This window comes from Chiloscyllium plagiosum, unplaced genomic scaffold (assembly GCF_037043375.1).
Source record: "Chiloscyllium plagiosum isolate Xiang-an unplaced genomic scaffold, Cpla_swu_hap1 HiC_scaffold_18, whole genome shotgun sequence".
NCBI lineage: Eukaryota > Metazoa > Chordata > Chondrichthyes > Orectolobiformes > Hemiscylliidae > Chiloscyllium > Chiloscyllium plagiosum.
Genome location: NW_028270156.1, coordinates 101,240,207 through 101,257,701, shown reverse-complemented (window position 1 = coordinate 101,257,701; position 17,495 = coordinate 101,240,207).

Genomic DNA, 17,495 nt, shown 5'->3' with positions numbered 1-17,495 from the left:
TGCTATTACATAAATTTTGCCGACACTTTAACGCCACAAACTGGAATGCTGTCCGGACCTTGCTGCCCATGGACACAGACTGCTTCAGGAGCTGAGGGGGGAAATGTTCTGAACATTGTGTGATCTTCAGTGATCATCCCCATTTCTGATGTAATGATGGGGAAGGACATTTATGACGCAGCTGAAGATAATTGTGTCGAGGAAGCTACCCTGAGGATCTACTGTAGGGATGTCCCGGGAATGAAAGAATTGATGTCCACCAACCATGAACATCTTCCTCTGTGCGATGGCTGACCTTCAGTGGAGAGATTGTGGCTGATTCCTATTAAATTTAATTTAGTCAACGTTTCTTGATACCATCCTGAGTCAACTCCTGCCTTAATATTAGGGTCTGTCACTCTTACATGAGCTGCTATGTTCACCTCTTTTGAACATACAAATAGGTTATAGTGTATGGTTGGGGAGTGTAACCTTCTCACAGAGGATAGTGAATGTTAGAAATTATCTGGTCAAGATTGTTCGTGGAGCTATATCACTCAGAGGAGTATTTACGGAGGAGTTAGGTGAATTTTTGACTTCCATAGAATTGAGGGATGTGAAGCATTGGGCAATAAAGCAGAACTTGATAACAACAGTGGATCATCCATAATGTTATACAATGGCACGACAGGCCTGACCATCCGAATTACCATCCGATCCTGTTCCTTATGCTCTCATATTCTGTAATTAGGAAGTTAATGGTTGTAATGTTCCTAAACATTCCATTATTGGATGTTCCAGTTAGAGAGAGCAAAGCATTTTATGAGTCATCTCAGGGTGAGGCATGGGGACTGTATTCACAGTGAATCTGGGTCTGCACCATGGCTAACAAATGAAGCACAAGTTGCAGAGAGGAGACACTCTATTAATAGAACAGAGGCGTCTTTTTAGACCAGCCTGGGTTTTGAATTAACATTTTTCAACCCACGCCAAACTTTGTGTGACAATTGTGAGGGGCAGAAGGAGATCCTGTATTACTGTGGACCAGGTATTTCGAGCAATTGGCCTCTGTCTACTCCTGTGCAGGAGCTGTGAGGAGCTGAATGGAATATAGGAGCATCGGACTGAGGAGTAGGAGTGGGCCATTAGACACTTTGTCTTTGCTCTGCCACGCACTAAGATCACAGCTGATCTGATTGTGGTCTCAGCAGTACTTCTTCTGCACGTGCACTATTTTCCTACATTCACTTGTCTATCAAATATTTAACAGACATAACTTTGAATAAATGTAAACATCCAGGCACCACAAACTTCTGGGGAAGGGAACTCCCACTTGAACAGCCCTTTTAGAATTTGTCATTCGTGCTCCAATCAATATTGCAGGGTCAGTGTTTCCTTTTGCAGTCACACAGCTCCATTGTTTACAACAAATTTCAAAGGTTAGTAATATGGCTAATGATATAAATGTCAGCCTGGTTCATCTTCTAGAATAATGGGAAACACACACACACACACACACACACACATCTTAAGTCAAAACAGAAAAATGAAAGCTTTCCAGAGTTTCATAATAGTTGAACTCATAACAAGTGGATAGATGATAGACTGTCCGAAATGTTATTCGGTCCTCTGCAGTCATTAGAGTCGCTTCCCTACAGTATAGAAACAGGCTCTTCAGCCCAACAATCCACACCGACCCTCCCAAGATTAACCCACCCAATCCCATTTCCCTCTGGGCTAATGCACCTAACACTATGGGCAATTTAACATGGCTAATTCACCTGACCTGCATATTTTTTAACCTGTGGGTAGAAACAGGAGCACCTGGAGGAAATCCACGCAGACACGGGGAGAATATGCAAACTCCACACAGATAGTCGCCCGAGGGTGGAATCAAACCTAAACTCTGGTACTGGGAAGCAGCGGAGCTAACCACTGAGCCGCCGTGCCGCCCATTCTGCTCAGACAAGCTACTTGTGATGTGATTTCTCCCCAGAATAGTTGGATTTAGCTGAATTCCCTTTGCTTCAGACGATGGAGAGATTCCAATGAATCTCTCATCAGGAATAATCCACGACTCATCAGGTAGAGGTGAGTCAGAGATTTTCTCTTGTCAGGTGGAACAAAAGAAGACAGAGGGATCAATCGACTGCTGATTCTCAGGCAGGGAACATTGTTCTCACTTTCTGTGTTGAAGCATGCAATCATGTCAACTGAACACCAACCTGGACCGTGTGCGCTCATCGTGAACATTCTCTGGAATGGATCATAATGGACGATATGCAAGTGCATAATTGCTGCTGTAATACACAGTTCCTTTCTATAGCAAAAGGGAAAATTCCTGCTTTATAATTTGATGATATTTTAGTATGCATACACTTAATTTTTAAAAATCGTTTGATGTTTTCATAATATCTGTGCTAAAATCAATACATTTTATTCTTAAAATTTATTCCATAGTTTTTGCCTCCCTGAGAAGAGAAAATGTGCATCCAGCTGATTTTTCTCAAAATCGTGCATGTTTCTAAAGGATTTATCATCTAAGACCAAAACTGATAATGTTTTAAAACAAAAGGCCTTCATTCCAGGAAAGTGTGAACAAAACATTGTTGATAAGCTTCTAAAACTTTTTTTAGGTTAAGGGATCAAAACCGCACATAATGTACCAGATGTGGTCTTAGCAACGCCCTGTACAGATGTAGACTCGAAAAATGTGATGCTGAAAAACCACAACAGGTCAGGCACACCCAATGAACAGGAGACTGGATGTTTCCGGCATATTCCTGATGAAGGACTTATACCCGTGACACCTATTTTCCTGCTCCTCGGGCGCTGCCTGATTGGCTGTGCTTTTCCAGGCTCACACTGTTCTACTCTGATCTGCAGCATCTGCACTTCTCACTTTTACCGGTACAGATGCAGTAAAACATTCCTGATCAAACCTGGTATCCTTTGCCAGAAACACAATCATTCCACTTAGCTTCCAAATCACTTACAGCAAATGCAGACTAACTACATATGATTAGTGTACCAGGATTATGAATACCATCTGTATCACAGAGTTCTGCAATCTCTCTCCACTTAAATTGTTTACCATTGTTTTATCCTTCCATCCAAAATAGACAACTCACATTATGCTATATCTGGTGAAGGTTTGCTCAGTAACCTCCTTTTGCCTATATCAATTGATCACACATGACCTCCATTTGATGACATACTGGATGACCAGCTTGGTGTTTAAGCTAATTAGGCTTTGATATATTCAATCCATTCCTCTAGATATTTGGTCCTGATATTGATCGTTGATGATCCCATTGTGATCTCTGAGGCACTCCACCAGTTACAGATTTGTAATGTGAAAATAAGCATTTATCGCTACTCTCTATTTCCTGTTAGCAACAGCTTCCTGTGTAACAGCTCAGATGTTTACATGGCGTCCTGTGCAGTAAAATATACTCAATGAGCGAAAATGATTAGTTCTATTTTCCTCTGTAACTCGTTAAATAGGCAGAATGGTTTCCTCCAGTCTCAAGGTAACGATAATGACCGGCTGAATGAGGTGGCCCCTATCTTTGTCACAGCTTCGAGGGTAGATGGAGGGCACAATACATAGGGTAGTGGCAGCAGTATATCCTGTAACAGCTTCGAGGGTGGATTGAGGGAATAACACATTGGGTAGAGCCAGCAGTATATTTCTGTAACCGCATCGAAGGGTGGCTTGAGGGAACGACACCTGGGGTAGGGGCAGCAGTGTATCTCTGTAACAGCATCGAGGGGTGTATTGAGGGAACAACACATTGGGTAGGGGAGCAGTATATCTTTCTAACAGCCTCGAGGGTGGATTGAGGGAACAACACATGGGGTAGGGGCAGCAGTATGTCTCTGCAACAGCATCGAGCGTGGATTACGAGAACAACACATGGCGTAGGGACAGCAGCATGTCCCTGTAACAGCCTCGAGGGTGGATTGAGGGAACAACACATGGGGTAAGGGCAGCAGTTGGCTATTCGGCGCCACCAGTCAGAATGATTATGACTGATCCGATTGTGTTTGACCATCCGACTCCTGCCTATTCCCAATAAATATTGACTTACCTGTCCAGCAAAGATCAGCCGAGCTCAGCCTTGAATATCTTCAAAAACCGAGTCTTCACTGCTCCCTGAGGATGAGGACCCTCCAGATAATACAACACTAAAGGGAAAGGGGCGAGCTTATTTCAGTGTGGGACCTGTTATTTTAAACTGTGTTAACCGAACATGAAATCACCACCTCTTTTAATAATTCTTCATAGACATAAACCATTCAGCCCTCTAAACCTGTCCAATTGTACCACTGACCATTTTCAATCAAATATGTATTAAACTCATTCTCTGCTCCTGTCCAGGAAGAGAATAACTGATAGCATGACCCCGCACAAGCATTAAAAACGCAGAATTAGGATATTCGGCCCATCGACTCTGAATGCCATTTAATACTGGCTTAGAGGTTTCTCAACATCATTCTCCTGACTACTCTCTGTAACTCTTGACATGCTTATTCAAGCCTATCTATCTCTGTTTTATAAGCACTAGTGACTGTGTCTCTGTGCGTCTATATGTGCACTTGTGTGTGTTCATGTGTCTGTGTGTTTGTGTATTTATGTGCTGACATCGGTTCACCTGTGTATTAGTCTGTGCGCTTTACTTGTGCTTGTGTCTATTTGTGTGCGACTGTCTATATCTCCGTATGCCACTACTTACGTGTGATTCTGTCTCTGTGTATGTACTGTTAGACAGTATATTAGCGTGTTTACATATGTCTCTGAATATGTTTGTGTCTGTATCCCTCTGCAATGAGATATTTGTTGTTTTGGGAGGGAAATAATTATGAGAACAGACAGAATGGTTAAAGTACTAATTCCCCTTCACTGAACATTGTTTTTTACTCAGTTAGAGGGACATAGATGTCACGGAATCTCCATACGACACGTCCCGGTCCTCTCCGGCTCATAACAGGGACCTCCCCACATGGCGGGGTGTCGGTGGAGGATGGATCAGATATCGGGTGCTCCACAATCTGGCCTGGCATTTTCTAGATTAGATTAGATTAGATTACATTACGTTGTGGAAACAGGCCCTTCGGCCCAACAAGTCCACACCGACCCGCCGAAGCGAAACCCACCCTTACCCCTACATTTACCCCTTACCTAACACTACGGGCAATTTAGCATGGCTAATTCACCTGGCCCTGCACATCTTTGGACTGTGTGAGGAAACCGGAGCACCCGGAAGAAACCCACACAGACACGGGGAGAACGTGCAAACTCCACACAGTCAGTCGCCTGAGGCAGGAATTGAACCTGGGACTCTGGCGCTGTGAGGCAACAGTGCTAACCACTGTGCCACCATTTATCCTATTACAGTCCGTTTCTCCTGGAATGGGAGAAAAAGGGGGAGTGATGGTTGGAGTGTGTGGACCTGCTGTTAATGCTGGTGTAGGTAGAGGGGCAGGGGGAATGGTGAGGTGTCCGGAGGGAGTCAGTCCACAGTGTTGTATCCATGCAGGGTTATTAGTGGTGGGAGTATAGTGGAGGGAGAGAGAGCGCGCCGGGTGGGGTGGGGTGGGAGGGTGCTAAATTCAATAGTGAGAGTGTGAGTGCGTGAGCCTTATTTGGAGATACAGTGTGAGTCGTGTTAGGATGTAGTTGCTATAACAGGTAGAGAGTGTGAGGGAGCAGAGAGAGTACGGTGACAGTTTACCTGGCAGAGTGGGGAGTATATTGATGCTTGTCCTGTGATGCTGGTCATTTCTTCAGATCATGTCAGCGTCGAGGTGACCCTCTCCGAATGTCTTGTTCAGGTCTATCACTGATAACGCCACAGAACCTGTCCCTCAGATTGCACAGAATCAATTTGGGTGGCTCTTACAAATAGGAAAGAGAAGCAAGCATTGGTGAATTATGCATCTAAACCAATGCTCGCGTGCAAATTCTGTGCATTGTATGCTCGGGAAATTAGAGGTGCAAATATTGTAGGTGCTGCAGTATTACTGCATGATCACAAATTGCATCTAAACTGCGTTAACTAAGTGAATGCTAATGTTGTGAAAAATAAATTCTATAAGCGTATAACACGTTGGTTGAAGAGTATGTTGTGACTCAAACAAGAGAGCAGATAATTTTGTATTTGGTTTTGTGTGGTCAGAAGGACTCATTAGTAACCTTGCTCTGAGGACCAGAGACGTTAATATGTTGTATTTTACACGGCGCCTGCGTACAATATAGACTGTTTGAGCATGAAGTGGTAGACACGCCATGGTTGTTAGAGTCATAGACTCATGTAGCCCTTCAGCATGGATACAGGCCCTTTGGACCAAAGTGGTCCGCGCCGACCAAAATGTCCATCCTACTAATTCCATTTCTCTGCCCTTGCCCTTATTCTTCTAAATCTTCCCTATCCGCGTATTTGTCTAAAAGCCTTTTGAACATTGTTAATGTACGTGCCTCAACCAAACCGCTGTCTGCTAATTCCATATGTATACCAACCTCTGCATAAAAAAGTTGGCGCTCAGGATCCTTTTTATTAGACCATAAGACATAGGAGTGGAAGTAAGGCCATTCGGCCCATCGAGTCCACTCCGCAACAGTCCACTATTCTTTCACCTCTAACCTGATGTCCTCTAGATCTTGATTCCCAAAACTGGCAGAAAGAATGCGTGCATTCACCTTATCCAAGCATCTCATGATTTTATACTTTTCTATACGACTTCCCCTCGAGTTTCTTACACTCAAAGGGAAATTGTCTAGCCGGTCCAAGCTCTCCCTACATCTCAGACCGTCGAGTACTGGCAACATCCTTATAAATTTCTTCTGTCCTCTTTCCAGTTTGACCACATCCTTCCGATAGCAAAGTGAACAAAACCGAACACAATACTCCAAGTGCATGCTTCACCAGCGTCCTGTCCAACTATAATGTAACTCGCCAACTTCTATACTCAGTGCCCTGACTGATGAAGGCCAGTGTGCCAAAAGCCTTTTACACTACCCTGTCTACGTGCAACTACTTTCAGAGAACCACGCACGTCAGCTCCAAGGTCCCTCTGTTCCTCTACACTCCTTCAGGGTCTAACGTTCACCACGAAACTCCAACCTGGATTTGACTTTCCAAAATGCAACACCTCACATAAATCTATATTAATCTCCATTTGCCTTTTCTCGGCCCACTTCCCCAGCTGATAAATGTCCTGCTGCAATTTCTGATAACCTTTCTCACTGTTCACAGTTTTTCCTATTTTATTGCCATCAGCCGAATTACTAATCATGCCTTGTACATTCTCATCCAAATCATTGATATAGATAACAAACAGTAATAGGCCCAGTAGCGACCCCTGAGACACTCGATTAGTCACAGGCCTCAAGTCCAACAAGCATCCTTTCAGTATTAGCCTCTGCTTTCCACCATCAAGCCAATTGAGTATCCAATTTGCCAGGTACCCCTGGATTCCATGCCAAAAACCTTTCAGAGCAGCCTATCATATGGAACCTTATCAAAGGCCTTTCTGAAATCTAGATAGACTACGTCTACCACCCTACCCTCATCAATATTACAGGTCCATTCCTCAAAAGAACGCTAAAGAATTGTGAGCCATGATACCCTATGCACAAGGCAGTGCTGGCTGCTCCTTATGAAACATTGTCTTTTCAAATGCATGTATATGTTATCTCTCAGAAACTTCTCAAAAATTGCATGTCACAGTTGTTCAGGTAACTGGTCTATAGTTCACAGGTTCTTCTTCGCAGCCCTCCTTGAACAAGGGCACAACGTTCACTACACTTTAGTCTTCTGGGACCTCCCCCGTGGCCAGCGATGATGCAAAAAGATCAGCCAGGACCCCTGCAATATCTTTTCTCGTCTCTTGCTGTGTTATTGGATACACCTGGTCAGGACAGGTGATCTACAGAAATACTGCAATGTCTGAAAAATATGTCTATTTCTTTAAGGTAGAATCACCAAAGAAAGGGCAAGTCACTTAATGAAGGCTAACATAATAAATTAAAGATTATATTAATCATATGAAGTGAGTTCAGAAGAATTTTAGACATTGTGGCAACCGGAGAATTCTCAGAAATTTGTTTTTGTGGAGTTTGCATATTCTCCCCATGTCTGCGTGGGTTTCCTCCGGGTGCTCCGATTTCCTCCCACAGTCCAAAGATTTACACGTTTAGTGAATTGGCCATGCTTATTTGCCCAAAGTGTTCAGCGATGTGTAGATTAGGTGCATCAGTCGCAAAATGTAGAATCGGATGGGAATGGTTCTGGGTGGTTACTCTTCGGAGGGGCAGGGTGGACTTGTTGGGCCCAAGGGCCTTTTCCACACTGTGGGCTTTTAATGATTCTGCGAAATAAGAACACAAAGTTTACATAAATCTACAATCTGTATTGCAAAGAAAACAAAATAAAAGCAAGGTAAAATGTGGAATTTTGTAATCGGGAGAGGAGGGGTTATTGTGGAGAACAGGGAAATGGCGAAGAAAGTATCCAGTTTCTTTGCATCTGTCATCACGGAGGAAGATCCAGAAAATCGCTGAGAAATACCAAATGATCACATGGAACTTGTGGAACTAAAGACATAAAGTCAATTCATATCAGTAGCAAGGTAGTAGTTGAAGGCTAGCATACTAGTAGTGTAGCTGGTTTTAGCATTGCTAAGTCTGATGAACCAATTGTACTTCGGATCAAAATATTAGAAATAAATCAGCAATAGATGCATTAATTGTGCTGTCGATGACTGTTTTATTTCCCTGTACATTCTGCAGAGGCTGGAAGTTAGTAAATGTGTTCCAAGCATTGTAGATGAATGGAAGGGATTCAAGCATATGCAAAGGGAAGAAGAGATAGTGTGGAGAAGTGCAGACCAATTAACTTGGCATCTGTCGGGAAATCGATGGAATCTATTATGTAGGATGTGATATTGGATATTTAGAAATTAACAGCAACATTGAGAGAATCAGTTTGCACTGACAGAGTATGACAGAGTCTTCATCCTTGACAAACTTCAGAATGATATGAACTTGTTTATTGCAACATAGAAATGGCGTATATCGATTTTCAGAAGGTTTTTTTTGTAAGAACTCATGCAGTAAATTCATAAATAAAGTAATGTGAATGGTAATTGGAGGAATATATAGAAGTGGAAAGTTAAAGTCAGGTTCGCCTTCATTTAAGAGAATCAAAACATAGTCGGAAGGTCATGTTGAAGCAGTTTCACAGCTTGCTAATTAAACTGTACATAGAGTGTTGGTGCCCAATCTGAGAAAGAATATACTGAGCACGGAAGGTGTGCAATGGGCATTCTCCAGATTAATCCCTCAAATGGCGAGATTGCCTGATGTGGAAACTTGGCCTGTGTTCTTTAGTGTTTCAAAGAATGAGAGATGATCATAATGAAATTTAGAAAAGTCACTAAACATATGACAAGGTGAAAATAACCAGGATTTGTATCTGGCTGCCTAATCTACGGTAAAGGCAAATAATGGCAGGTAAAGGATGGACCATTTCAGAGTGCAAAAAGAAGGCAATTATTCATTTGAAGGGGACTGACGAACACAGCGACATGGAAACCTGCTGGCAGGACAAGATTAGGGAGAATCCCCAGATATTCTACAGGTATGTCAAGTGGAACAGAATAACCAGGGAAAAGGTAGGACTCATTAGTGACTTGCCAAGTTGCATCCAAATCAACTTAGTGGTAGGAGACAGAAGGTCTGCTGGTTGAAGTCTGTTTGTTTGACTGGAGATCAGTATCCAATTGTGTACCACAGGGATCAGTCCTGTGTCCCATATTATTTGTGATTCGGAGATGCCAGTGATGGACTGGCTTGGGCAAAGTTTAGCAATTACAGAACACTAGATGATAGTCCAACAGTTTATTTGGAGACACGACCTTTCGAAGAGCATAATCACGTGACGAGGAAGCAGCGCGCGAAAGCTACTGCGTGCGAATAAAACCTGGTGTTGTGTGATATCTAACCTTATAATTTGTAGTATTCATAAATGATGTAGCTGTGAATATGGAGGGGGTTGGGGTGAGTGTGATAAATCAGTTTGCGTTTGACACAAAGTTTGGATGGTTGGTTGGCAGTGAGGAGGAAGGACTTATGTTATGGAATGATTAAATGGTTGGATCAATGGTGGAATGCAACCCTTATAAATATGGGGTGATGTACTTTGGAAGAAAGAACCAGACAGGGGAGGACTCAATGAATAGCAGCACACTAGGAAGCTCAGAGGGTACTTCTCCACATATCCCTGAATGTGATTAAACAGGTTAATGCACAAGTTGACAAAGCGTAACGATCATAAACATAGCCTTTATTCACGGATGCACAGATTATAAGAATGATGTGGAACTTTGGTTAGGCCAAATGGAATAATATGTACAGTTCTGGGAGTCACATTACAGGAAGTATATGATTGCACTGGAGAGGGTGCAGTGGAGATTCACCAGGATGTTCCCTTGGATGGAGTAGATCAGCTCGGGTTGTTTACTTTGAAGCAGAGAAGGCTGAGATGGACGTGCTTCAGAAGGATAAGATTAGCAGGGGCATGGATAGGATGGATAGACAGCAGCTGTTCCTTTCAGTCAAAGGGCGAAGAACAAGGGAGGACCATTTTAAAGTGAAAGGTTCGATGTTTAGTGAGGATTTGAGGATTGGGTTTCATCCAGAGGCTGTTGGGGTCAGGAATGCACTTCCTGAGAGGGCGGCTGGCACAGGTAACCTCACAACCGTTAATAAATACATGGTCGTGCCCTTGAAGTGCCATAACATCCATGGTTATGGGCAGCGTATCGGAAAGTGGGACGAATGTAGATCGTGCTGTATTTCTGACAGTACAGAGCCAGTGCTTCTGTGATTGTTTGGGTTAGACGGTCAATCATTGAGCAGCATAAGACAGGAATTGATGAGTTTCTGAAGAATGCATTATCGAGGGTTATAAAAGTGAACATGTCTCCATGAGCTAGAACAGGGAAAGCGAAAAGTGTCCAATGTCCTGCTCCCTTCCTGATGTTTCTGTGCAGTGTGCAGGAAAGCTCTGTCATTGTTGTCACAAGCTCTTAAACATTAGGAAGTCAGCATCTGTCTGGTTGAAAGGACTGGGTTTCCCGTTACCTTATCCAAAGCTCGTTTCCGGTGTTCTGTCTGGTTTTATCCTTTAAGAACTCAGAGCAATTTGATACAATTCAGTCTCTTGCTTGGCCGTTTCGGAGACCATTGTAGAGTTTATCACATGTCTGTGTGTCTGGAGACACTTGTAGGCCAGACCAGGAAGCACGGGAGATTCACTTTCTGAAAGGACATTGGGGAAGGAACAGATGTTTACAATGGACATTAGATTCAAGGTCAATATTACTGGCACCAGATTTTTTTGTCTGGATATTTTGTTAATTGTTTTTAACTTCCACCAGCTGCCAGAGATTTATTCTGGCCTGGATCAATAATCCAGTTTGCACAACAGCACCATCACCATCACATGGGGACCTATCAGAAACCACACTGAGCACATTATTTCTGTGCTGCTTGACAGATCTGTCAAAAAGAACTCCCACCAATGCGACTATCGCGACGGGACTGAGGGCGTGGTAAATAGTCAGACTGTAGTCATTCCCTTGTTATGGGACTGGATATAGTTGAGGAACTTTCCACGTGGCTAGGCAGATGACAGAGTTGGAGCTGGAATGAAACAGCTTCCCCAGCGACAAGACTTGTTGTGCAGCACAATCTTCAGTCCTATTGCAGGAATGGGGTCAGGACCCATTGCCTTTGTCATATTTACTGTGTTTAGCTGTTTTTCATGTCACGTGCAGCGAATCGAATTGGTTGAAGACTGGCATCTGTGATTCTGTAGGCATCATTAGGAGGGTGAGGTGGATTATCGACTCAACACTTTTGGCTGAGGATGATGCAGGTACTACATCCTTGTCTTTTACACTGATGTACAGGGCTGGGGATATTTATAGAGTCCTCTCCTCCAGTAAGTTGTTTATTAGTCCATCGAAATTTATGACCGGTTGTGACTTGACTGCAGAGTTTCGATCTTATCAGTTTGTCTTGGGATTATTTCCCCCTCTCCACCAGATGGTAGTTCTGCTGTTTATAATGTAACCAGTCAAGTGCGGCAGCATTAATGGATTGTCATCAGGTTTAGATACACATGGTTCTGACTCTGGCATGTTCACCCAAACTCGTCACTGAACCATCACTCAGCTTGATGATAATGGTAGAGTCATGGATTATCCTGGGGGAAAAGTTTTGGATTGTGATTGAACACAATTCTGCTGCGGATGCTGCTGTGATCTATAGCATCACAAGATAACCCAGTGGGAGCTGCAATATCTGCAAATCAATTCTACTGACTTTCCCCCAGTTCATACCGAGACCCATTCACCCATCAGCCCTGTACTCAGTGACCTAACCTGGTTTCTGATGTGCGAACAAATCCAGTTTCATAATCTCATTCTGATGAGGGTCTCACCCTGATGTCACGCCGCTAATTTGTTACATTACTCCGGTACTTTAACATATTAATCTGAATCGTTTCTTTTCCCATAATACCTCTGTTCTTCTCCCTGACCATGATTAAGACCTCTGTCGTGTCAGTGATGCCAGCCTTCTGTTGTTTCCGAGCCAATGAACTTGTGCACTTTGCGTTTTTATTCACTTCCCAATGTACGGAGCTCTGTGCCGGACAGGGCGTTTGGGCAGATTCGTCACATGTCTTTGGAAAATGTTCAAAAACTGAAATTGCTGAAGAAACTAAGCAGGTCTGGCTGCATCTTGTGGAGTGAAAGCTGTGTTCATCTTTCGGGTCCAGTGACCCTTCGACAAAGCTCCCACTTCCTATAGCAATTTGTGCATTTTTATTTCCAGTATTCATAGTTATTTGTTTAATTGAAAATTTGTGCTGGGCCTATTCATTTCTGGAGAAACAAAGCAGGTCTGGCAGCATCTACAGAGGCAGAGAAATAGAATTAGCGTTTCAAATCCAGTCTGACACTTCCTCAGAACTGAAATTATTAGAAACTGGGCATTTACGTGCCTTGCTAGAGGTGGGGAGGATAGGTGACAGGGAAAGGAGGGTGTGACAACCGATAAACAGGCTTTAAGCAGTGGTGAACGAGAAGCTAATATAAAATGAGTTTAAATTCAGATGTGAATGGGGGAAAGGGGTTCTCTCTATTGAGTGCAACCTAAAGAAGACACAACCACAAAATATCATAGGGAGGCTATGAGGGAGAATGTTGAACATGTGGTATTATATAGATCTGGCCAGAGATAAATTTTCACTGTAGAGATCATCACTGCTGTCAGACAAAAGAATTCATGTGCTTGGCGGCTTATTGGCACTAGTAAGGGATTTTCATGCTGCCTCAGTATTGTAACATAAAGAAGAAAACAAATAACAGTATGAAATTTGGGCTGAGTGTTGTTTACCTGTCACTTTTAACATTGCTTCAAATTTACAGTGCTTATCTTTAAATGCTTGTTCTTGACGTTCGTACCAGATGGAGTGTAGGAGGGTGAGCAGTGACATTATAGAAATTTGCAAAATCAGGGAAGGCATGGATAGGGTGAAAAGCTAAGGTCTTTTCCACAGGATAGGAAAATTAAATCATAGAACCATAGGTTTATGGTGGAATAGGGAAGATTTAAAAGGGAGGAAGAAGAATTTTATTTTACACAGAGGGTGACGTGTTTATGGAATGCGCTGCCAGAGGAAGACTGGCAGATGCAAGTATAGATCCAACATTTGAAAGACATTAGGACAAACATATGAATGTGAACCGTTTAGATGCATATGTGCCAAATGCAAGCAGATGGGAATAGTTTAGTTTGGAATACCTGGCCGGCGTGGACAAGTTGGACCAAAGACTGTGTTTGTGTGTGATATGTCTGTATGAATATAGAAATCAAAGAAAAAGGAAGAAAAGATGTGATGCAAGCAAATTGGCAAGAAATATAAAAACAAGCGGCACGGGCTTTTCCATGTATGTAAGAAGAGTTCAAGAAGTGTGTGTGATCTTTGGTAGAAAGGAAGTCAGGAAAGTATATTCAAGACATTTGGAGTGTTTGACTGGGGAACTGGATACAGGGAGCAGACAGGTAATTTACACCAGCATTTTACATCGTTCCTCACAGGTGAAGGTGCTTTAAATATTTCAATAGTATAATCAAAATGGTAATAGGAGGGAAGATCTAGAACTGTCTCTAACAAAAGGAACAAGACATTTCTCAAACAGATAAGACCAAGGGTAAGCAGGTCATCAGCAATTCATAGCTGGTTTTAAGAGAAGTGGTCACAAAGTGGTTGATGGCACTGTGTAAAATATTCCATAACTCTCTGGATTAAAGGAGTGTTCCAATGAAACTGGAGACACTCTATTGTGGTTCCTGTCTTCCAGAAACGAGCGAGACTGAAAGCAGGAACCACTTTGTATAACCATTATTGCTGGGAATTGTGAGAGTCTGTTATTAAGGAATGGACTGTAGGGCACATAGAAAAGCTTCACAGAGAGTCAGCGTGGTCATGTTAAAGGCGAACTTTATTTTGTCTGTAAAATAATGCAAAGGTTTTCTGTAGATCTATTAGAATGTAACAAGCGGCCTTGATAAATGGGGACTGGTAGACATAGAGTTATAGAGTCATCGAGATGTACAGCATGGAAACAGACCCTTCAGTTCAACCTGTCCATGCCAACCTGTTATCCAATATAGTCCCACTTGCCAGCACCCGGCCCATATCCCTCCAAACTCTTCCTATTCATATACCTATTCAAATGCCTCTTAAATGTTGCAATTGTATCAGCCTCCACCACATCCTCTGGCAACTCACTCCATACACGTACCAGCATCTGCATGAAAAAGTTGCCCCTTAGGTCTCTTTTCTCTCTTTCCCCTCTCACCCTAAACCTGTACCCTCTAGTTCTGGACTCCACGACCCCGCGGAAAAGACTTTGTCTATTTATCCTATCCATGACCCTCATAATTTTGTAAACCCCTCTAAGATCACCCCTCAGCCTCCGACACTCCACGGAAAACAGCCCCAGCCTGTTCAGCCTCTCCCGATAGTTCAAATCCTCTAACTCTGGCAAAATCCTTCCAAATCTTTTCTGAACCCTTTCAAGTTACACAACATCTTCCCAATAGAAAGGAGACCAGAATTGCACGCAATAATCCAATAGTGGCCTAACCAATGTCCTGTACAGCCGCAACGTGACCTCCCAACTCCTGTACTCAATACTCTGATCAATAAAGAAAATCATATCAAGCGACTTCTTCACAATCCTAACTACCTGCGACTCCACTTTCAAGGAGCTATGAACCTGCACTCCAAGGTCTCTTTGTTCAGCAACACTCCCTAGGACCTTACCATTAAGTGTATAAGTCCTGCTAAGATTTGCTCTCCCAAAATGCAGCACCTCGCATTTATCTGAATTAAACTCTATCTGCCATTTCTCAGTCCATTGGTCCATCTGGTCCTGTTATAATCTGAGGAAACCCTCTTCGCTGTCTACGACACCTGCAATTTTGGTGTCATCTGTAAACTTACTAACTGTACCTCTTATGCTCACATCCAAATCATTTATGAAAATGACGAAAAGTAAAGGACCCAACACCGTTCCTTATGGCACTCCACTGGTCACAGGCCTCCAGTCTGAAAAACAACCCTCCACCACCACCCTCTGTCTTCTACCTTTGAACAAGTTCTGTATCCAAATGGTGAGTTCTCCCTGCATTCCATGAGATCTCACCTTGATAATCAGTCTCCCATGGGGAATCTTGTCACCATCCCCGCCCCCCGAACCCTGAGAGGAACACAATGACTCCACCCCATTACCCCATCACCACATCCACTCCAGTTACAAGCTCCGCCCCCACTCCCATCTCCACACCACACCGCTTCCCAGCTCCCAGCCCTGCCGAGCTTTCATTATCCCTTCAGACCTGTCCCTCATGGAGGACGAAAGATCAGTCCGTGGCAAAGGATTCATCTGTATCACCTTCCGCCCACGCATCAGTGAATTCAATACACGCTGAGATGGCAAACACTTCTTCCACCAACTCCGTGATCATTTTTACAATCAGGACTCGGCCCACCCTCCGAGGACCCCTTCACCCAACTCCAACACGCTCCATCCACCTGGACACCCTGTGCCAGCCTATTACCCGCCCTCGACCATTTCATTTCCATTTGCCGCTGGGATTTTTACACCCTCAACCTGTCTACACCCCTCCCCCACTCCAACCTCTCACCCTCACAACGTGCAGCCCTCCACTCCCAATGTTCCAATCCCGACCTCACCATTAAGACAGCAGGCAAAGGGGGTGCAGTAGTAGTCTGGCGCACTGACCTCTACAGCGCTGAAGCCAGATGCCATAAAGAAGACACCTCTTCCTACACCCCCTCGACCACGACCCCACCCCATCACAAAACCTTCAGCTCCCAGACCATACATAACCTCATCACTTCAGGAGATCTCCCACCCATAGCTTCAAACCTCATAGTCCGGAAATCCCGCAATACCCGATTCTACCTCCTTTCCATGATCCAGAAGGTTGACCTCCCTGGCTGACCATTTGTCTCAGCATGCTCCTGTCCCACTGAACACATCTCTACCTACATCGGCACTGTCCTATCTCCCCAAGTCCAGGAACTCCCCATATAAATTCGAGACACCACCCACGCCCTCCACCTCCTCCAAGACTTCCCTTTCCACGGCCCCCAACGCCTCATCTTCACCGTGGATATACAATCCCTCTACTCCTCCATCCGCCATGACCATGGCCTCCAAGCCCTCCGTTTCTTCCTCTCCCGAAGTACCCAACAACACTCTTCCACCGACACTCTCATTCGTTTGGCTGAACTGGTCCTCACCCTCAACAATTTCTCCTTCGAATCCTCCCACTTCCTCCAGACCAAAGGGGTAGCCATGGGCACACATATGGGCCACAGCTATGCCTGTCTCTGTTGGCTACATAGAAAAGTCCATCTTCCGTAGGTACACTGGCATCACTCCCCACCTCTTCCCCCGCTATATTGATGACTGCATTGGTGCCACCTCGTGCTCCCGAGAGGAGGTTGAGAAATCCATCAACTTCACCAATTCCATATTCCCAACTCCTCCGCCTCCACTGTATTTGCTCCCATGAGGACCAGTTCCACCACAGAACACACCGGATGACCTCCTTCTTTAGAGACCGCAATTCCCCTTCCCACATGGCTAAAGATGCCTTCCAACGCATCTCATCCACATCCCGCCCCTCCGCCCTCAAACCCCACTCCTCCAACCGTAACAAGGACAGAACGCCACTGGTGCTCACCCTCCACCCTACCAACCTTCGCATAAACCAATTCATCCGCCGACATTTCCGCCACCTCCAAACGGACCCCACCGCCAGTGATATATTTCCCTCCCCACCCCTTTCCGCCTTCACCAAAGACCATTCCCTTCGTGACTACCTGATCAGGTCCACGTCC